Source organism: Arachis hypogaea, chromosome 3 (assembly GCF_003086295.3).
Source record: "Arachis hypogaea cultivar Tifrunner chromosome 3, arahy.Tifrunner.gnm2.J5K5, whole genome shotgun sequence".
Lineage (NCBI taxonomy): Eukaryota > Viridiplantae > Streptophyta > Magnoliopsida > Fabales > Fabaceae > Arachis > Arachis hypogaea.
Window position 1 is genome coordinate 69,864,990 of NC_092038.1, and position 20,702 is coordinate 69,885,691.

Consider the following 20,702-nt stretch of genomic DNA (forward strand, 5'->3'; position numbering starts at 1 on the left):
TTTTATACGCTTTTTGGCATCATTTTCATATAGTTTTTGTTTTGTTTTGTTTAAGTTTTATGGTGATTTCAGGTATTTTCTGACTGAAATTGAGGAGTTTGGGCAAAAGTCTGATTCAGAGACAGAGAAAGGACTGTAGAAATGTATAATGATTAATACTTTTCTCTAGAAATGAAGGCCCAAAACTGGCGTTTAACGCCAGCCAACTACCCTATTCCTGGCGTTGGACGCGCAAAAGGGAGCACCTGGTGTCCAACGCTGATGCCAGGGCATCTTGGCTAGTTTCACAAGCCATTTTTAGTTTGTTTTAGGGTAGTTTCATGCATTTATTTGGCAATAAGTAAGTGTTTGGATGAGAAATGCATGCTTACCTTGATTCAATCAAACATTGTTAATTTTATGCATTTTTATGATATTTTTGCAAGATTTTGTTAATGTTATGAATGATGCAAAATTTTGTAATTATGCCAACGCTTTGATGAGTTTGTTTGGTTGATGATAGGTTAGAAGAAGCAGAGGAAGAGCAAGGAAGAAGAGAAGGAAAGGCCAACATTAGAGCCAATGTTGAAGGCAATGTTCTGGAAGAAGAAAACATGGGTGCCAACGTTGGAGGGAACGTTGGTGAACCAACGTTACCTCCAACGTCCTCGAAAATCTTCAATTCTGGGGCTGAAGGAATTTTAGGCAACGCGCATGCGTCGATGACGCGTATGCGTGGATATGTAAAACACACATACGCATGACCTGCACACATGCGTAGAAGGGCAAAACCATCGACGCGTAAGCGTGGATCATGCGTGCGCGTGACTAAATGAAAGTTGGAGGACCAACGTTGCCTCCAACGTCCACGACGAGCAGCCCAGAATTTGGAGTTAGAAAACTAAAATCAACGCACATGCGTCTATGACGCTTACACATGGAATGGAAAAATGGCAATGTACGCGTAAGCGTGGTGTACGCGCATGCGTCAATGCGCGAATGTTGGTGCACCAACGTTGAGTCAAACGTTGACGACAGAAACCAGAATTCAATTTTTATGCAGCGTTTGAGCTCAACGTTTTTACAAAAATGTTGCCACCAACGTTAAGGCCAATTTCAGTTACAAAATGGCACTCTGCAAGTTATCAATGTTTAGTCAAGGTCAACATCAGCTTGTGTGATTCCTCCCTGCTTTAATCAAGGCCAAGGCCCAAATCCAAGTACACTGAAGACCCAATTGAAGAGGAGAAGAAGTTTATAGATAGAAGAATGTTTAAAGAAGAAGGGGGTGAGTTTTTAGGATCAGAGCGGAGCTCTCTGGAGGCCTTGAGGGGGCTTTGGGAGTTCAATTCCCTAATTTTCATTTCCTACACTTTTCTTTTAGTTTCTTTTGTACTTTCTTTATTTCTTTCTGTACTTTTCTTTTTCTGATAATTGAATTGAGCTATGAACAACTAACCTCTCTTAATTGGGTTAGGGAGCTCTGTGTAATTCAATGGATCAATATTAGTTTTCATTCTTCTTATTCTTTTTTTTTCTCTCGATTTTGCTAGAAAGCTTTCGGTCTTCATCCAATTGGATAGTTATCTTGGAAAATAAGTTATTCATAATTAGATCCCCTCTGAACCTTGGAAGAGGAATGAGGAGATCATGCTAGAAATGCTTTCTCACATTGGATTAGATTGGGGTTTGGATGGATATCATGAGATGTAATCCTACCAACACTTAAATCAATGACCATACTTCATCTCTTCCTATGAGCACTTAAATCAAGGAATTGGGCAATTGTTCATGCTTAGAGAGATTAGATTGCCACGGAATTGGGATCTAATCACTTAAGATTGCCAAGGAGATCAATAAATGCATTGATTGAGGTAGAAATTAAAATGAAGTTAATCCAGAGGATTATCACATCTCCTGACCCCAATGAGCTTCCCCTTCTTTGATCTTACCCATTCTTTAAATTCTACTCTTTAATTTCATGCTTAATCCCCATTCCCATTTAATTTCTTCAATTTAAGCTTTTGTCATTTAATTGCTTGCAATTTAAGTTTCCCGCCAATTTATATTTCGCAACATCAATTTCAATTCCGATTCAGGTCAACTAGAACAATCTTCCAATTAAAGTTGCTCAACCAACCAATCCCTGTGAGATTCGACCTCACTCTATTGTGAGTTTTTACTTGACGATAATTCGGTGCACTTGCCCGTAAGAAAATTGTTGAGAGACAGTTTTCATGACATCAAGTTTATGGCACGATTACTGGGGATTGGTTTTGTATTGACAATGATTAAATTGGAGGATAACTAGATTGAACACTTTTCTTTTCTTTTGTAATTAGTTTTTGTTGTAGTTTGTTACTACTAATTTTCTGCTATTTGAGTCGTTTATCTTTGTTCATTTACTTGTTAGCATACTAACCACTAGCTGTTTGTAATATTACCTCACTAAGAATCCCTCATTTATGACAATGGAGATTCCAATTTCTTTTGGTGATTATTGTTTGAAACAGAGCTTGCTGCAAGAATGAAAGGAGCATCTATCACATTTTGGTCAAGCAAATTTCATGGGAAACTCTCCACCACCACAGAATGATTTATGTTATTATGCTCATAGTGGGTGAGAGTATCAAGAACATGAAATGGAGTACTTTCCAGAGCCACAAAATGGGCCATGTTTTGGTGAAATTGATCACTACTCAAGTTGTGGCTGGAAAGATCAAAATCAAAGAGATTTTACTCATTCATACCCCATTCATCAAGAGTCATCACCTCTTAATTATCCAACCTCACCTCCTAGTCTTACATGTCCAAATTCTTCATCATTTGAGTATGCCTCAGCCAAAAATTTCTCCCCAAATCCATACAATTCATTCCACCATCTACAAAACTCATTCCATTACCCACAAGAGTCATACCACTCCCATAACACAAAACCACAAAATAACCAATTCCATTCACAAGCCAATCCCAACCAACCATCCCAACCTTCACAACCTCCTTTAGATACACTTTCTAGGATTGAACTCCTCCTTGAAGAATTGATAAAGATAAAGGAAGAGGAGAAAATAGCAGAAAGGGAGCATGAAGAAAAATTGAGACAGAAAGCATCACCCTATTCTGAAGAACAATTCATTGAAGAGCTGAGCTCATCTAGAGAGGCCACTTTACTTTCTCCAGAAACTGAGGATTTCATTCAATAGTCCAGAGCATGGAGGGAAGAACAAGACATCGCTTTCAGAAACATGGAAGTAAATTTAAATCTAGTGGCAAAATATTTAGAAGGAGTGCGTAGCAAGAAGGATAAAAACCAAATGGCGGGTACAAAGGAGGAATTAGAAGAACAAGAAAAGGAGGCACCCATACCAAGTGAGATCCCGATGAAGGAGGAGGAGGTTGTGAGAGTATACAAGCCCAAAGCTCCCTACCCACAGAGGCTTGATAAACCCCGTTTTGACGGTTTATCTTGTATTGATTTTAGGGGATTTTATAACCTTTTACCCACATTTATTCAATGAAATAGCATGGTTTTGTATATTCTCCTTTAATTGTGCTTAAGAGTGAAAACATGCTTTTTAGGTATTAAAATAGCTAAATCTAATTCACCTTGATTCCATTAGATGCCTTGATATGTTTGTTAAGTGATTTAAGGTTTACGAGGCAAAGATTGGATGAAGGGAATGAAGAAAGAAAGCATGAAGAGTTGGAGAACTCATGAAGAAATGAAAGAACCGGAAAGCTGTCAAGCCGACCTCTTCGCACTTAAACGACCATAACTTGAGCTACAGAGGTCAAAATGATACGGTTCTAGTTGGGTTAGAAAGCTAACATCCGGGGCTTCGAAACGATATAAGATTTGCTATAGTTGCTACACGTATGGTGGCGCGCACGCGCATAGTACGCGCACGCGCTGTTGCTGCCACCTGGTTCACTTAAAGCAAAACGTGGCCAGCGAATTCTAAAGCCTTGTGGGCCCAATCCAACTCATTTCTGATGTTATTTAAGCCAAGGATTGAAGGGGGAATGAACATACTCTCATACTTTAGAAGTTAGTTACCATTAGTCATAGTTTAGTTCTAGAAGTAGTTTCTAGAGAGAGAAGCTCTCACTTCACTCTAGGATTAGGATTAGGATTAGGTTTAGTTCTTAGATCTAGATTTTAATTCATCTTCTTCTACTTCTATCTTTTCAATTCTTTGTTGTTACATTCATCTTCTTCCATTCCTTTGTTGTAATTTCCTTTATGTTGTTCTTATGCTTTGTTTTAGATCTACTATTGTTCCTTCCATTTTCTTTCAATTCAATAAGAGGTAATTCATAATAATTGTTCTTCTTTGCTTTTCTATTGTTGATCTCTTGCCTTTGTAGTTAGATCTTTCTTTAATTCTTGCAATTTATGTTGTTTACTTTTATTGCCTTTTATGTGTTTGTTGAAATGCCTCTTCTAGATATAGTGTAGATTTTGTTCCTCTTGGCCTAGGTAGAGTAATTAGTGACACTTGAGTTATCTAATTCCTTTGTTGATTGGTAATTGGAGAGATTGCTAATTGGTTTGGAGTGCACTAAAGCTAGTCTTTCCTTGGGAGTTGGCTAGGACTTGTGGCTCAAGTCAATTCGTCCACTTGACTTTCCTTTATTTAGTAAGGGTTAACTAAGTGGTAGCAATGAACAATTCTCATCACAATTGAGAAGGATAACTAGGATAGGACTTCTAATTTTCATACCTTGCCAAGAGCCTTTTATAGTTGTTAGTTTACTTTCTTGCCATTTATCTTTCATGTTTCTTATTAAAACCCCAAAATAACTCACAACCAATAACAAGACACTTTATTGTAATTCCTAGGGAGAACGACCCGAGGTTCAATACTTCGGTTTATAAATTTAGGGGTTTGTTTTAGTGACAAACAACTTTTTGTATGAAAGGATTATTGCTTGGTTTAGAAACTATACTTCGACGAGATTTTATTTGAGAAATTCTAAACTGTCAAAAATCCAATCATCAAAAATGGCGCCGTTGCCGGGGAATTGCAATGGTGTTGTGTTATTGGTTATTGTATATATGTGAATATTGTGAATATGTTTGCTTCTTTGTTAATTTTTAGTTTGTTCTCTTTAATTGTTCCTATTTTTTTGTTTTTTTTGCCCTCTCTTGCTATCATGAATTCTCATTTTGGCTATGAGTGTGATCACAATTATGTTGTAGGTGATGAGGACTATAATGAAGATGTGTATCAAGGATGGGATAACCAAGGGTGGGAGGAGCCATATGCTTATGATCAATCCTCATGGCAACAACCCCCACCAATGCACTATAAAGAAGAGCCATTCTATGATGCATATCAATCCAATGGCTATGGTGAATCACCTTGTGACTTTCAAGAACCACCACCATATGCCTATAAACCATATCCTCAACATAACTCTCAACCATACTCACAAGCCCCTTTTTACCAACCACCTTCATATGACCCTAATCCATATCTATCCTACCAACAACCATATGAGCAATATGAACCACACATAGAGCAACCACCACAACATCAACATTTTCAAGAGCCACCTCCTCCACATTATTACCAAGATGAACCACCTCCAATATACGAAAATTTTCAACCACAAGATGAATACTACTTTCCACCACAACCTCCCATGGAAGAATACTCATATCCATTGAACCAAGAGCCACATGATCCTAATCATATTATCCAAGAGGAACAAGAGTCAAGGGATCGTCTCAAGGAAGCATTGGATCAATTTCAAGCAACCATGGAGTGTGTTGTGCAACAAGTGGAAAGAGTGGAAAACATGGAACCACCACAACTCTACCAAGACGAACCACCTTCCTATTATAAACCCTTATCCCAAAATGAGGAACCCTTCCACCTACCCCAATCTCTAATGGATGAAACCCTTGGTGTTCTTGTTCAAGGGCAAGAAGAGATGAAAAAGGGATGTGCAAAATTTCATGGCCGCCTTGGATGCGGTAACAAATCAATTAGCCTCCCAATGCTTGAACACTCAAGGAACTCCCATGGATATATGTGGAAAATCGAATGAAGAACATAGCATGAAGGAGAGATTGGAAACTCCAGTGGGAAATGAAGGAAGTTGCTTTGATTGGAGGAAGCTTTAATTGTTGAAGACAAGGAAGAAGTGGTAGAAGACTTAGGAGATGCGGAGCTTCCATGGGAACATAGAGTTGAAGAAAACCCCTCCAAGATGATTGAAATTGATGCTAGGGAGGAAAGTGCACACCTTCCAAGGCATACTCCATATGAAGACTTGGATGGGATAGAGCAAGGATTGAGTTCCCTTGGTGATGAAGATCAAGCATCAAGTCTTAGTGGTGAAGAATCCTTTGAACATGAAGAACCTTCTCCGGTTGGATTTGAAAGCGTTGAGGAGGTAAATTTTTCTCACCCTCCCTATTATGATTTGAGTAAAGGAAAAGGTTTAGATAAAATTGTTGAACAAAGGATTGAGATTAAGAGATCTTGTGAAGAGGTGAAAGTCCGTAGAAATAGAAGAACGGGGGTTGGTTATGCTTTGTCAAGATCTTTGGAAGCATCTTTGCCTAGGTTGCCATCTACACCTTCATTTGAGTGGGTGAAATTCATTTCTATTAGCTTTATTATCCCACTTGAATATGGTTTGCTTGAAACGGATGGCCAACTTAGGGAAGTTTGTGGGATGAAGCGTAAGCAGAAAAGGTTTTGTGGTGGGCGTTGCAAATCAAGACTCATTATGGTTGATGCATCAAACATGAGATATAAAGGTTGGAGTAGTGCTCAAATAGATGGGTCTAGGAGGATTGTTGGCCACTATATAGAGAATTCATCTTACTTACCACCCGGATGGACTAATAATGATGATCAACTTCAAGACGGGTGTGAAAACAAAGTGTGGGACCCCGGATCACAAGAAGAGGATCAACTTTGGGAGCCCCAAGCTTGTGAAGAACTCCATCAACACTTGGCTCAATCCATAAAGAATCTTGGGGCACAATGGAGAACCAAGCATTGGTGGGAGTTCCAAGATGAGTACAAGCACAAGCCACCTTGATGAGGAGCTCCCCATAAGTCCAACTTAAGGACAATAAACAAAAGTGCTAGGTGGGAGACACCCCACCATGGTAAAATCCTTTCATTTTCTCTTTTGTACATATTGGTAGAACTAGTTTAATTTCATGTTTAGATTAGTTGGTTGAGTTTAATTAGTATTTTAATATGATAAATAAGGTTTTAGGGTGTTTTGGTAGTAGCTTGGAGGTTTGGAATGCTTGGATTGGTGCAAGAACTTAGAAAAAAGATTTTTGAAAAAACAGAACACCATCCACGCGTGCGTGCACATAACGCGTACGCGCACCTGAGCATTTTTCGACCACACACGCGCACGCGCACTATACGCGTACGCGTGGATGCAAAAATTCGACCCTAGCCAAAAACCCGAGAGTTAGGCCTGCACTGTGCGAACACTGGGCCTGAGGCACAAGTTTATGCACGCGTGCGCGCACCTGGCGCGTACGCGCACATGATCTTAAATTCGCAATGCACGCGCACGCACACTCTGCGCGTGCGCGTCGATTGCACAATCTGCACCCCCGGTACTTTTACCCGAGAGTTGTGCCAGACTTGGGCCGACACTATGCCTCCGGCTTAACTCGATGCACGCGTGCGCGCACTTGGCGCGTACGCGTCCTTCGACCAATATACCCATCGACGCGTAAACGTGCATGACGCGCACGCGTTGGTAAAAAAAAAAAGAAAAAAAAGTTTTTTTCTCATCTTCCGTTTTCTTTTGTTCACTGCATTCGCATACTTCTACTCTTTTCATTTTTATTTTGTTTCTATAGCATGTTTTTAGTTTTTTTTCTAAGTGTCATTTCAATAATGGTGTTGGATTCTTACACTCAATTGTTGAGAAATTCTTGCATTATTTTGGTGCTTCTTGATTTGTTTGATATTGTTGGGTGATGAAACTTTTAAATCAATGCTTCATCTTGTATGACTCTTATTCTTTGTGCATTGATATGACCTCATATTGTCTTTCATGACCCACTTCTTCTTATGTGAACTTGATGTGCTATATGCTCTTCATGCTTCGATTTTACTCTTGCATCAAGTATTAGTTAATATGCCATTAACTTATATTGTTTTCTCACCTACATGTTGTAGCTACCATGTAGTAGAGAACCATACCTTTACTTGGCATTAGCCCCGCCTATGTTCTATTTGCTTTGATATCTTTGTTATAGGCCTAATATTCCTTTCCTTTTCTATCCTTTTAGGTTGGCCACCAAGAAGGGAGAAAGGAAAAGCTGTTAAATGGGGCAACAAACAAGTCATCCGCACAATCTTTTGACAGAGCTCATCAATTGTAGCAACCCGTCCACATTGCTCTCCTTTGCGTGCACCGAGGACGGTGCAATCTTCAAGTGTGGGGAGGTCGTTCGACCGATCTCCATGGGTAACAATTTTCTCCTTCAACACCAATTACCTTTGCATGACAGGTTGCATTTTAGTTAGAATTTATACATATTTTTACTACTTCTTTCTTATTAAGACTACTTGGTTAAAGTGATGAATTCTTTCCCAAGAAATCATTTTAGGGCAACCTACCAATTTGAAAAATTTTTGTTGAACTTGCTTGAAAGAATGTATTTTGGAACATGGTTTTTGAGCTGAGAACACAAGCTTGCGAGTTTTGAGCCTATTGGTGTGGTTACATCTTATAACCACTTATTTTTCCATTCTTGTGTGCATTATTCTCTTTCTATGATTGTAATCTTTGATTTGTTTGATTCTTTATGTCCATTATTTTGTGTATTCATGCATTTATATGATTGAGGCCATCATTTCATTAGCTCACTTACCCAAATAGCCAACCTTTTATATTCCTTTGTTAGCAAATTTGAGCCTACGCTTAACCCACTTGTTCTTAATTTAGCACATTACAAGCCTTAAAGCGGAAAACAATAAAAGTCCTTATTTGGATCTTTGATTAGCTTAGGCTAGTGTGTGTGAGTATCATTCAAGTGTGGGAATCTTGGGACATTGGGTGAATAAAAGGGTAGTTTTGTATTATTATTGGAAATATTGGGAATTGGGTACATACTCATGTATTGATCAAATGCAAAACCTTATGCATTGAGCTTCTTGTATAAAGAAAGAAAAAAATTGAGAAAATAAAAGAAAAAAAAAAGAGAAAAGAAAAAAAAAAGAAAAAATAATATGGAAAAGAAAAATAAAAAATAGAAAAAGAAAGAAAATGAAGAAAAAGAAAGTAATAAAAAGGGGACAAAATGCCCCAAAGTAAAGCTCAAATAAAAGTCAATGCATATGTGTTGTGAAATGAAAAGGAAATGCATGAGTATGTGGAAAAGTGAGGAATGGGTAGTTAGGTTAGAACTTAATTATATAGGATGTCATAGGTTAGGCGGGAAGTTTAAGCTTATCAAAGATTCAAATTTCAAGCTCACTTAACCATATATGCTTCATACCTTGACCCTAGCCCCATTACAACCAAAGAAAAGACCTCATGATACTTGTATGCATGCATGAAATATATGTTGATTGTTAGAAGAAGAACAAATCTTGGAAAGCATGATTAGGGGAAAATTGAGAGAATCAACCCTAAACACTTGAGCGAATAGAGTGCAAACACATCCGGTGAGGGTTTGATGCTCAATTACATGTTTCCACCTATGATCATCTCTTCTCATGCAAGTTTGTAAAAATATTTAATAACTCAATTCAATTGTGGATTAGACTTGCTAGTCCTTAGCCCTGGTGCATATATGATTCTTGGGAATTAATTTATTTTGACCAAGCAATTGCATTCATGTAGATAGTTCCATATAGGTAGATTGCATTTAGTTAGTTTCATTGAATAAATGTTGATCCCTTTGCTTTCTCTTGGTTTTAGCATGAGGACATGCTTGGTTTTAAGTGTGGGGAGGTTGATAAACTCCGTTTTGACGGTTTATTTTGTATTGATTTTAGGGGATTTTATAACCTTTTACCCACATTTATTCAATGAAATAGCATGGTTTTGTATATTCTCCTTTAATTGTGCTTAAGAGTGAAAACATGTTTTTTAGGTCTTAAAATAGCTAAATCTAATTCACCTTGATTCCATTAGATGCCTTGATATGTTTTTTAAGTGATTTAAGGTTTAGGAGGCAAAGATTGGATCAAGGTAATGAAGAAAGAAAGCATGAAAAGTTGGAGAACTCATGAAGAAATGAAAGAACCGGAAAGCTGTCAAGCCGACCTCTTCGCACTTAAATAACCATAACTTGAGCTAAAGAGGTCCAAATGATATGGTTCCAGTTGGGTTAGAAAGCTAACATCCGGGGCTTCTAAACGATATAAGATTTGCCATAGTTGCTACACGTATGGTGGCGCGCACGCACATAGTACGCGCACACGCCGTTGCTGCCACCTGGTTCACTTAAAGCAAAACATGGCCAGCGAATTCTAAAGCCTTGTGGGCCCAATCCAACTCATTTCTGATGCTATTTAAGCCAAGGATTGAAGGGGGAATGAACATACTCTCATACTTTAGAAGTTAGTTACCATTAGTCATAGTTTAGTTCTAGAAGTAGTTTCTAGAGATAGAAGCTCTCACTTCTCTCTAGGATTAGGAATAGGATTAGGTTTAGTTCTTAGATCTAGATTTTAATTCATCTTCTTCTACTTCTATCTTTTCAATTCTTTGTTGTTACATTCATCTTCTTCCATTCCTTTGTTGTAATTTCCTTTATGTTGTTCTTATGCTTTGTTGTAGATCTACTATTGTTCCTTCCATTTTCTTTCAATTCAACAAGAGGTAATTCATAATAATTGTTCTTCTTTGCTTTTCTATTGTTGATCTCTTGCCTTTGTAGTTAGATCTCTCTTTAATTCTTGCAATTTATGTTGTTTACTTTTATTGCCTTTTATGTGTTTGTTGAAATGCCTCCTCTAGATATAGTGTAGATTTTGTTCCTCTTGGCCTAGGTAGAGTAATTAGTGACACTTGAGTTATCTAATTCCTTTGTTGATTGGTAATTGGAGAGATTGCTAATTGGTTTGGAGTGCACTAAAGCTAGTCTTTCCTTGGGAGTTGGCTAGGACTTGTGGCTCAAGTCAATTCATCCACTTGACTTTCCTTTATTTAGTAAGGGTTAACTAAGTGGTAGCAATGAACAATTCTCATCACAATTGAGAAGGATAACTAGGATAGGACTTCTAATTTTCATACCTTGCCAAGAGCCTTTTATAGTTGTTAGTTTACTTTCTTGCCATTTATCTTTCATGTTTCTTATTAAAACCCCAAAATAACTCACAACCAATAACAAGACACTTTATTGTAATTCCTAGGGAGAACGACCCGAGGTTCAATACTTCGGTTTATAAATTTAGGGGTTTGTTTTAGTGACAAACAACTTTTTGTATGAAAGGATTATTGCTTGGTTTAGAAACTATACTTCGACGAGATTTTATTTGAGAAATTCTAAACCGTCAAAAATCCAATCATCAAGGCTACTAGGGGTGACAAAGGAACATACAAACTCACTCCCAAAAGACTCAATGCAACATCATGTAGAAGAAAGGGAGGAAGTCAATCAAGGGAGTCTATACTCCAATGAACCAGAGAGTTGGATAAAGGGTGAGTTCATTGAACCACCAATTCAAGAAGCTCTTGATAAAGGGGATGTTCCAACTATCCAACAATACCCAAGTCTTGATATCAAAGATGTGAAGGCAGTAAATATAAGCACTAAAAGGAGGACTGTGATCGAGAAGCAAAGGATTATATCCATGAAAAAGAGAATGTCAAAGGACAATCCAACTTCTGATCCAACAAGCAAGTTCACTCAAGCAAATCACAAAAGAAAGCTTGTTGAAAGGAGGAACTCACAACAAGGAGCATTAACTGGCTCCTTTTTCCACTTGAGGTCATTCCTCTTAACAAATTGGAAGAAGGGGAAGAAATTCATGAACAAAATGTCAAGCTAATGACAGTAAAAGAGCGCTTGTTGGGAGGCAACCCAACTAGAGGTATTTTTCTTTTCGTAGTTAATTCAATAAAAAGTTAAGTAGATTCTCTGTATTGCAAGGAGCTAAGTTTGGTGTTGCACACCAAAATAATTCAAGGGGTGAATGCATGATGCTAACTTTGGTATTCCACCATTGATTTCATTTAAAAACACATTGCAACCCTTCAATGACAAGTCACTGACTCCAAAGAATCAGAGAAATTACTTAACATGTGTTTAGTTTCTAGTTCATAACTTGTTTTTTAGTTTATAGTTGTTTTCTTAATAAAAGCACATGAGGTTCTCTGCATGTCTTTAATCTGCTGCACTAGACAAGGAAGTAAGTTTGGTGTTCACACACCAACTTAAGTTCAGAAAATCACAAGCATACATGCATGCTAACTATTTCTCAAGTGTTTAGGGAACGAGCAACTTCCAATAACATTGCAGAAATTCAATCAATCTCTTGGAAAAACTATGCATCATCTTCTAAGGAGACAAAGAATGATACAAAAAAACTATGGATGATGATGAGAAGGAAGAAACAAGAAGACACCAAGAGGTTATATTGCTACTTAATTGTTTTTGGGTTGTAGTGCTTCAATTGGAAGTATAATTGCGCCCTTTTTACATGAATCTTTACATTCTGTGTGTCTTTCTTTATTGTCATTTTGGGGCTGCTAGTCTAAGTGCCTACTTCATTTTCATCCTGCTTGAATTGTATGCTGTGTCCTTGATCTTAATAAAAGAAATTATGAGAATTTGCTGTGAAAGACAAAAGTAAAATCCAATGTGCAGAATAAAGTCCTAGTGTTGTGGTGGTATTTGCTAGCTAAGTTGGATTATTAATAAGGTACAAGGCTAAGATATCTCTTGAATTATGAGCTTGAAGTGCATTCTATGAGACTTAAGTAAATTAATAAGATCCTAGAAAGAGAAAAAGAGAATGAAAAAGAAAGAAAAGAGAAAATAAAGCTGGGCACCAATAGTTGAACCTTGAGGCATGTGTTTGTGATGTTGTTATGCAAGGATCTGCTTGGATAAGTAAGTTATTAGGAGTGCTTCATCACTTGATAACATAGGATAACTAACCTAGGATTATCAACTGAAAGTCCACTATCAAAAGCAACCTTGTCACAAAATATTTAGCAACCCAAAGAGGTGCTGGACACCAAGGTCTAAGGAATGAAAAAGACAAACCATGTGCCTGTAGTGTGTATGTGCTGAGGAGAGATTTGGGTGATTAATTCCTTAGGGGTGTTTCAACACCTAGCACCTTGAACCAACTGGTTCGGGAGTGCTGGCTGAAAGCCTATCCTAAAGAGTTGTCTCAACACAGAACACTTAGTTATAGAAGCAATAAGCTCTAAAGAAGGAAAGAAAACAAAAACAGAGAAGTTAAGGATCAAGAATAAGAGTCTCATAGAAGGAAATAGAGTAAGAATTCAAGAGTATATGAGAGCCTAGAAACCAGCATGAACATGAACCTAAGTTGCCATGCATGAAACTCCATGAACCGAGGATTTGAATTCTCCGAATAAGGACTTGTACCTCTTGTATTTTCATTTCATCTTTCTCATGTCCTATCACTTGCTTGAGGACAAGCAAGATTTAAATTTGGTGTTGTAATGCCAGGGCATCATGGCTAGTTTCACAAGCCATTTTTAGTTTGTTTTAGGGTAGTTTCATGCATTTCTTAGGTAATAAGTAAGTGTTTGGATGAGAAATTCATGGTTACCTTGATTCAATCAAACATTGTTAATTTTATGCATTTTTATGAGATTTTTGCAAGATTTAGTTGATGTTATGAATGATGAAAAATTTTGTAATTATGCTAAGGTATTGATGAGTTTGTTTGGTTGATGACAGGTAAAAAGAAGCAGAGAAAGAGCAAGGAAGAAGAGAAGGAGACGCCAACGTTGGAGCCAACGTTAGCCCATTAAAGTTGAAGGCAACGTTCTGGAATAAGAAAACATGGGTGCCAACGTTGGAGGGAACGTTGGTGAACCAACGTTACCTCCAACATCCTCGAAAATGTTCAATTCTGAGGTTGAAGGAATTTTAAGTGATGCACAGGCGTCGATGACGCGTACGTATGCATATGTAAAACACGCATACGCATGAGCTGCACGCATGCCTAGAATGGCAAAATTCACCATTGACGCGTACGCGTGGGTCACGCGTGCGAGTGACTGAATGAACGTTGGAGGTCCAACGTTGCCTCCAACGTCTGCAATGAGCAACCCAGAATTTGGAGTTAGAAAACTAAAATCAACGCACACGCGTCTATGATGCATACGCATGGAATGGAAAAATGGCAATGCACACGTAAGAGTGGTGTACGCGCATGCGTGGATGCGTGAACGTTGGTGCACCAATGTTGAGTCAAACGTTGATGACAGCAACCAGAATTCAATTTTTATGCAGCGTTTGAGCTCAACATTTTCAGAAAAATGTTGCCACCAACGTTAAGGCCAATTTCAGTCACAAAATGGCACCCTGCAAGTTATGAACGTATAGTCAAGGTCAACGTCAGCTTGTGTGATTCCTCCCTGCTTCAATTAAGGCCAAACTCCAAATCCAAGTACACTAAAGACCTAATTGAAGAGGAGAAGAAGTCTATAAATAGAAGAATGTTTAAAGAAGAAGGGGAGCGAGTTTTTCGTGTCGGAGCGGAGCTCTCTGGGAGGCCTTGAGGGGGCTCTGGGAATTCAATTCCCTGATTTTCATTTCCTGCACTTTTCTTTTAGTTCTTTTGTACTTTCTTTATTTCTTTCTGCACTTTTCTTTTTCTGTAAATTGAATTAAGCTATGAACAACTAACCCCTCTTCATTGGGTTAGCGAGCTCTGTGTAATTCAATGGATCAATATTAGTTTTCATTCTTCTTCTTCTTTCTTTTCTCTTGATTTTGCTAGAAAGCTTTCGGTCTTCATCCAATTGGATAGTTATCTTGGAAAATAAGCTATTCATAATTGGATCTCCTTTGAACCTTGGAAGAGGAATGAGAAGATCATGCTAGAAATGCTTTCTCCCAATGGATTAGACTGGGGTTTGGATGGATATCGTGACATGTAATCCTACCAACATTTTGATTTATGAATATGTGTGGTATAATCAGTGACCATACTTCATCTCTTCCCATGAGCACTTAAATCAAGGAATTGGGCAATTGTTCAAGCTTAGAGAGATTAGATTGCCAAGGAATTGGGATCTAATCACCTAAGATTGTCAAGGAGATCAATAAATGCATTGATTGAGGTAGAGATGAAAATGAACTTGATCCAGAGGATTATCACGTCTCTTGACCCCAATGAGCTTCCCGTTCTCTGCTCTTACCCATTCTTTAAATTCCACTCTTTAATTTCATGATTAATCCCCATTCCCATTTAATTTCTTTCAATTTAAGCTTTTGTCCTTTAATTGCTTGCAATTTAAGTTTCTCTCCAATTTACATTCTACAACATCAATTTGAATTCCGATTTAGTTCAACTAGAGCAATCTTCCAATTAAAGTTGCTCAATGATGAGCGGATAATTTGTACGCTTTTTGGCATTGTTTTTAGTATGTTTTTAGTATAATCTAGTTAGTTTTTAGTATATTTTTATTAGTTTTTAGTTAAAATTCACTTTTCTGGACTTTACTATGAGTTTGTGTGTTTTTCTGTGATTTCAGGTATTTTCTGGCTGAAATTGAGGGACCTGAGCAAAAATCTGATTCAGAGACTAAAAAGGACTGCAGATGCTGTTGGATTCTGACCTCCCTGCACTCGAAGTGGATTTTCTGGAGCTACAGAAGCCCAATTGGCGCGCTCTCAACGGCGTTGGAAAGTAGACATCCTGGGCTTTCCAGCAATATATGATAGTCCATACTTTGCCCAAGATTTGATGGCCCAAACCGGCGTACAAAGTCACCCTCAGAAATTCCAGCGTTAAATGCTGGAACTGGCACCAAAATGGGACTTAAACGCCCAAACTGGCACAAAAGCTGGCGTTTAACTCCAAGAAGAGTCTCTACACGAAAATGCTTCAATGCTCAGCCCAAGAACACACCAAGTGGGCCCGGAAGTGGATTTTTATGTCATTTACTCATCTCTGTACACCCTAGGCTACTAGTTTTCTATAAGCAGGACCTTTTACTATTGTATTGGGGAGATCTTTCAATCTTTGGATCTTTTGATCATGTTTTGATGATTGAACCCTCATTGGGAGGCTGGCCATTTGGCCATGCCTAGACCTTGTTCTTATGTATTTTCAACGGTGGAGTTTCTACACACCATAGATTAAGGTGTGGAGCTCTGCTGTACCTCGAGTATTAATGCAATTACTATTGTTCTTCTATTCAATTCCGCTTGTTCTTGTTCTAAGATATCACTTGTTCTTCAACTTGATGAATGTGATGATCCGTGACACTCATCATCATTCTCACCTATGAACGTGTGACTGACAACCACCTCCGTTCTACCTTCGATTGGGTGAATATCTCTTGGATTCCTGATACACGATGCATGGTTGATCACCTGACAACCGAGCCAGCCATTCTGTGAGATCAGAGTCTTCGTGGTATAGGCTAGAACTGATGGCGGCATTCAAGAGAATCCGGAAAGTCTAACCTTGTCTGTGGTATTCTGAGTAGGATTCAATGATTGAATGACTGTGACGTGCTTCAAACTCCTGAGGGCGGGGCGTTAGTGACAGACGCAAAAGAATCACTGGATTCTATTCCGGCCTGATCGAGAACCGACAGATGGATAGCCGTGCCGTGACAGGGTGCGTTGAACATTTCCACTGAGAGGATGGGAGGTAGCCACTGACAACGGTGAAACCCTTGCTTAAGCTTGCCATGTAAAGGAGTAAGAAGGATTGGATGAAGACAGTAGGAAAGCAGAAAGACGGAAGGGACCAGCATCTTCATACGCTTATCTGAAGTTCCTACCAATGAATTACATAAGTATCTCTATCTTTATCTTTATGTTTATTCGTATATCACCCCATATCCATTTGAGTTTGCCTGACTAAGATTTACAAAGTGACCATAGCTTGCTTCATACCAACAATCTCTGTGGGATCGACCCTTACTCGCGTAAGGTTTATTACTTGGACGACCCAGTACACTTGCTGGTTAGTTGTGCGAAGTTGTGTTTATGCCATGGTATTGAATACCAAGTTTTTGGATTCATTACCGGGGATTATTTGTGTTGTGAAAAGTATTGATCACAATTTCGCGCTATCAAGTTTTTGGCGCCGTTGCCGGGGATTGTTGAGTTTGGACAACTGACGGTTCATCTTGTTGCTTAGATTAGGTATTTTTTTTTCTTCAGAGTTCTTAAGAATGAATTCTAGTGTTTCAGGGTGATGTTCTTATCATCACCAAAGCTGATTGATCTTCATCAATTTAGCTCTTGAATGCAATGTTCTGCTGAAGCTTGGCTGACCATGTCTAATTCCTTTAGACTGAAGCTTTAGACTAACATTGCATGATCCCTGGAATTCTCATTAAGAATTTTGATACCTTTTCCCATTTTATTTTCGAAAAAAAAAGCACAAAAAATTTACAAAATCATAAAATCCAAAAATATTTTTTAGTCTAGTGTTTCATTTTAAGTTTGGTGTCAATTGCATACACTCATTCATGTGTCTTAAGGATCTTCAAGTTGTTTTTGATGATTTCTTACTCTGATATTTGAATTCTTTTGACTTGAGTGTTTATGTGTCTCATAGGCATTCTCATTAGTGTCAGTAGTATACAAACTGCTAAGTTTGGTGTCTTGCATGCATTGTTATTTGATTTTAGTTGCATTTTGATTATTCCTCACTAGTAAAAATCCAAAAATATTTGTAATTTGTGTCTTTTCAAGTCAATAATACAGAGAATTGAAGATTCAGAACATACTGCAGAGGAAATGCACAGAAAAAGCTGGGCGTTCAAAACGCCCAGTGAAGAAGGACAGACTGGCGTTTAAACGCCAGCCAGGGTACCTGGTTGGGCGTTTAACGCCCAAAAAGGTAGTGTTTTGGGCGTTAAACGCCAGAATGTGCACCATTCTGGGCGTTTAACGCCAGGATGGCACAAGAGGGAAGATTCTGTTTTCAAATCAATTTTTTTTCAAGTTTTCAAAGTTTTTCAAAATCAAATCTTTTTCAAATCATATCTTTTCAATCATATGTTTTCAAATTCAATTTCTTTCCTTTTTCAAAGATACTTGCTATCAATTAATGATTTGATTCAACATTTCAAGTATGTTGCCTTTTCTGTTGAGAAAGGTTTAATGTTTGAATCATATCTTTTCTTGATAGCCAAGTCATTAATTTTCAAATTCAAATCTTTTTAAAATGTTTTTCAAATCATATCTTCTCAATCACATCTTTTTTTAAAACCAATCATATCTTCTTAACCACATCTTTTTCAAAATAGCTTTCAATCAAATCTTTTTAATTTCTAATTTCAAAATCTTTTTCAAAAATCACTTTACTTCTCTCTCAATCATGGTTTTCGAAAATCAATTAAAGTTTTCCAAAATGTTTTCAAAATCTTTTACTTAATTTTCGAAAATTACTTCCCTTCTTCTCACATCCTTCTATTTATGGACTAACACTATTCCTTAATGCAAAATTCGAACTCCATCTTCTTTGATAAGTTTGAATTTTCTACTTCTGCCTTCTATTTTTCTTTTCCTCTGACACCTCAAGGAATCTCTATACTGTGACATAGAGGATTCCATATTTTCTTGTTCTCTTCTCTTTCTTATGAGCAGGAGCAAGGACAAAAGCATTCTTGTTGAGGCTGATCCTGAACTTGAAAGGACCTTGAAGCGAAAGCTAAGAGAAGCTAAGGCACAACTCTCTGTGAAGGACCTGACCGAATTCTTCAAAGAAGAAGAACACATGGCAGCCAAAAACAACAATGCCAACAATGCAAGGAAGGTGCTGGGTGACTTTACTGCACCTACTCCCGATTTCTATGGGAGAAGCATCTCTATCCCTGCCATTGGAGTAAACAACTTTGAGCTTAAGCCTCAATTAGTTTCTCTAATGCAACAGAATTGCAAGTTCCATGGACTTCCATTGGAAGATCCTCATCAGTTCTTAGCTGAATTCTTGCAAATCTGTGACACTGTCAAGACTAATGGGGTTGACCCTGAGGTCTACAGACTTATGCTATTCCCTTTTGCTGTAAGAGACAGAGCTAGGACATGGTTGGACTCACAACCTAAAGAAAGCCTGGACTCTTGGGAAAAGCTAGTCAATGCCTTCTTGGCAAAGTTCTTTCCACCTCAAAAATTGAGTAAGCTTAGAGTGGAAGTCCAAACCTTCAGACAGAAGGAAGGAGAATCCCTCTATGAAGCTTGGGAAAGATACAAACAATTAATCAGAAAGTGTCCATCTGATATGCTTTCTGAATGGAGCATCATAGGTATTTTCTATGATGGTCTGTCTGAACTATCCAAAATGTCTTTGGATAGCTCTGCTAGAGGATCTCTTCATCTGAAGAAGATGCCTACTGAAGCTCAAGAGCTGATTAAAATGGTTGCAAATAACCAATTCATGTACACTTCTGAAAGGAATCCTGTGAACAATGAGACTAGTCAGAAGAAAGGAGTTCTTGAGATTGACACTCTGAATGCCATATTGGCTCAGAACAAAATATTGACTCAACAAGTCAATATGATTTCTCAAAGTCTGTCTGGAATGCAAAATGCACCAGGTAGTACTAAGGAAGCTTCATCTGAAGAAGAAGCTTATGATCCTGAGAACCCTTCAATGGAAGAGGTGAATTACATGGGAGAACCCTATGGAAACACCTATAATCCTTCATGGAGAAATCATCCAAATCACTCATGGAAGGATCAACAGAGACCTCAACAAGGTTTCAATAATAATAATGGTGGAAGAAACAGGTTTAGCAATAGCAAGCCTTTTCCATCATCTTCTCAGCAACAGACAGAGAGTTCTAAGCAGAACCACTCTGACTTAGCAACCATGGTCTCTGACCTAATCAAAACCACTCAAAGTTTCATGACTGAAACAAGGTCCTCCATTAGAAATTTGGAGGCACAAGTGGATCAGCTGAGCAAGAAAATTACTGAACTCCCTCCTAGTACTCTTACAAGCAATAGAGAAGAAAATCCAAAAGGAGAGTGCAAAGCCATCAACATGGCCGAATTTGGAGAGGAGGAAAAGGCAGTGAACGCCACTGAGGAAGGCCTCAATGGACGTCCACTGGCCTCCAATGAGTTCCTCAATGAGGAACCATGGGAATCTGAGGCTCAAAATGAGACCATAGAGATTCCATTGGACTTACTTCTGCCATTCATGAGCTCTGATGAGTATTCTTCCTCTGAAGAGGATGAGTATGTCACTGAAGAGCAAGTTGCTAAATACCTTGGAGCAATCATGAAGCTAAATGACAAGTTATTTGGAAATGATACTTGGGAGGATGAACCCCCTTTGCTCAACAAAGAATTAGATGACTTGTCTAGGCAGAAACTGCCTCAAAAGAGACAGGATCTTGGGAAGTTTTCAATACCTTGTACCATAGGCACCATGACCTTCAAGAAGGCCTTGTGTGACCTAGGATCAAGTGTAAACCTCATGCCTCTCTCTGTAATGGAGAAGCTAGGGATCTTTGAGGTGCAAGCTGCAAAAATCTCACTAGTGATGGCAAACAATTCAAGAAAACAAGCCTATGGACTTGTAGAGGAT

At 38.3% G+C, this 20,702-nt stretch overlaps 1 non-coding gene across 1 annotated transcript; it reads right to left on the bottom strand.

The window, feature by feature from the left end:
• Positions 1-19,286: 19,286 nt before the first annotated feature.
• LOC112793068 (small nucleolar RNA R71) lies at positions 19,287-19,394 on the bottom strand. The gene has a single exon (XR_003197777.1). It is a non-coding gene; the product is annotated as a small nucleolar RNA R71 (small nucleolar RNA).
• Between the last annotated feature and the right edge of the window lie 1,308 nt (positions 19,395-20,702).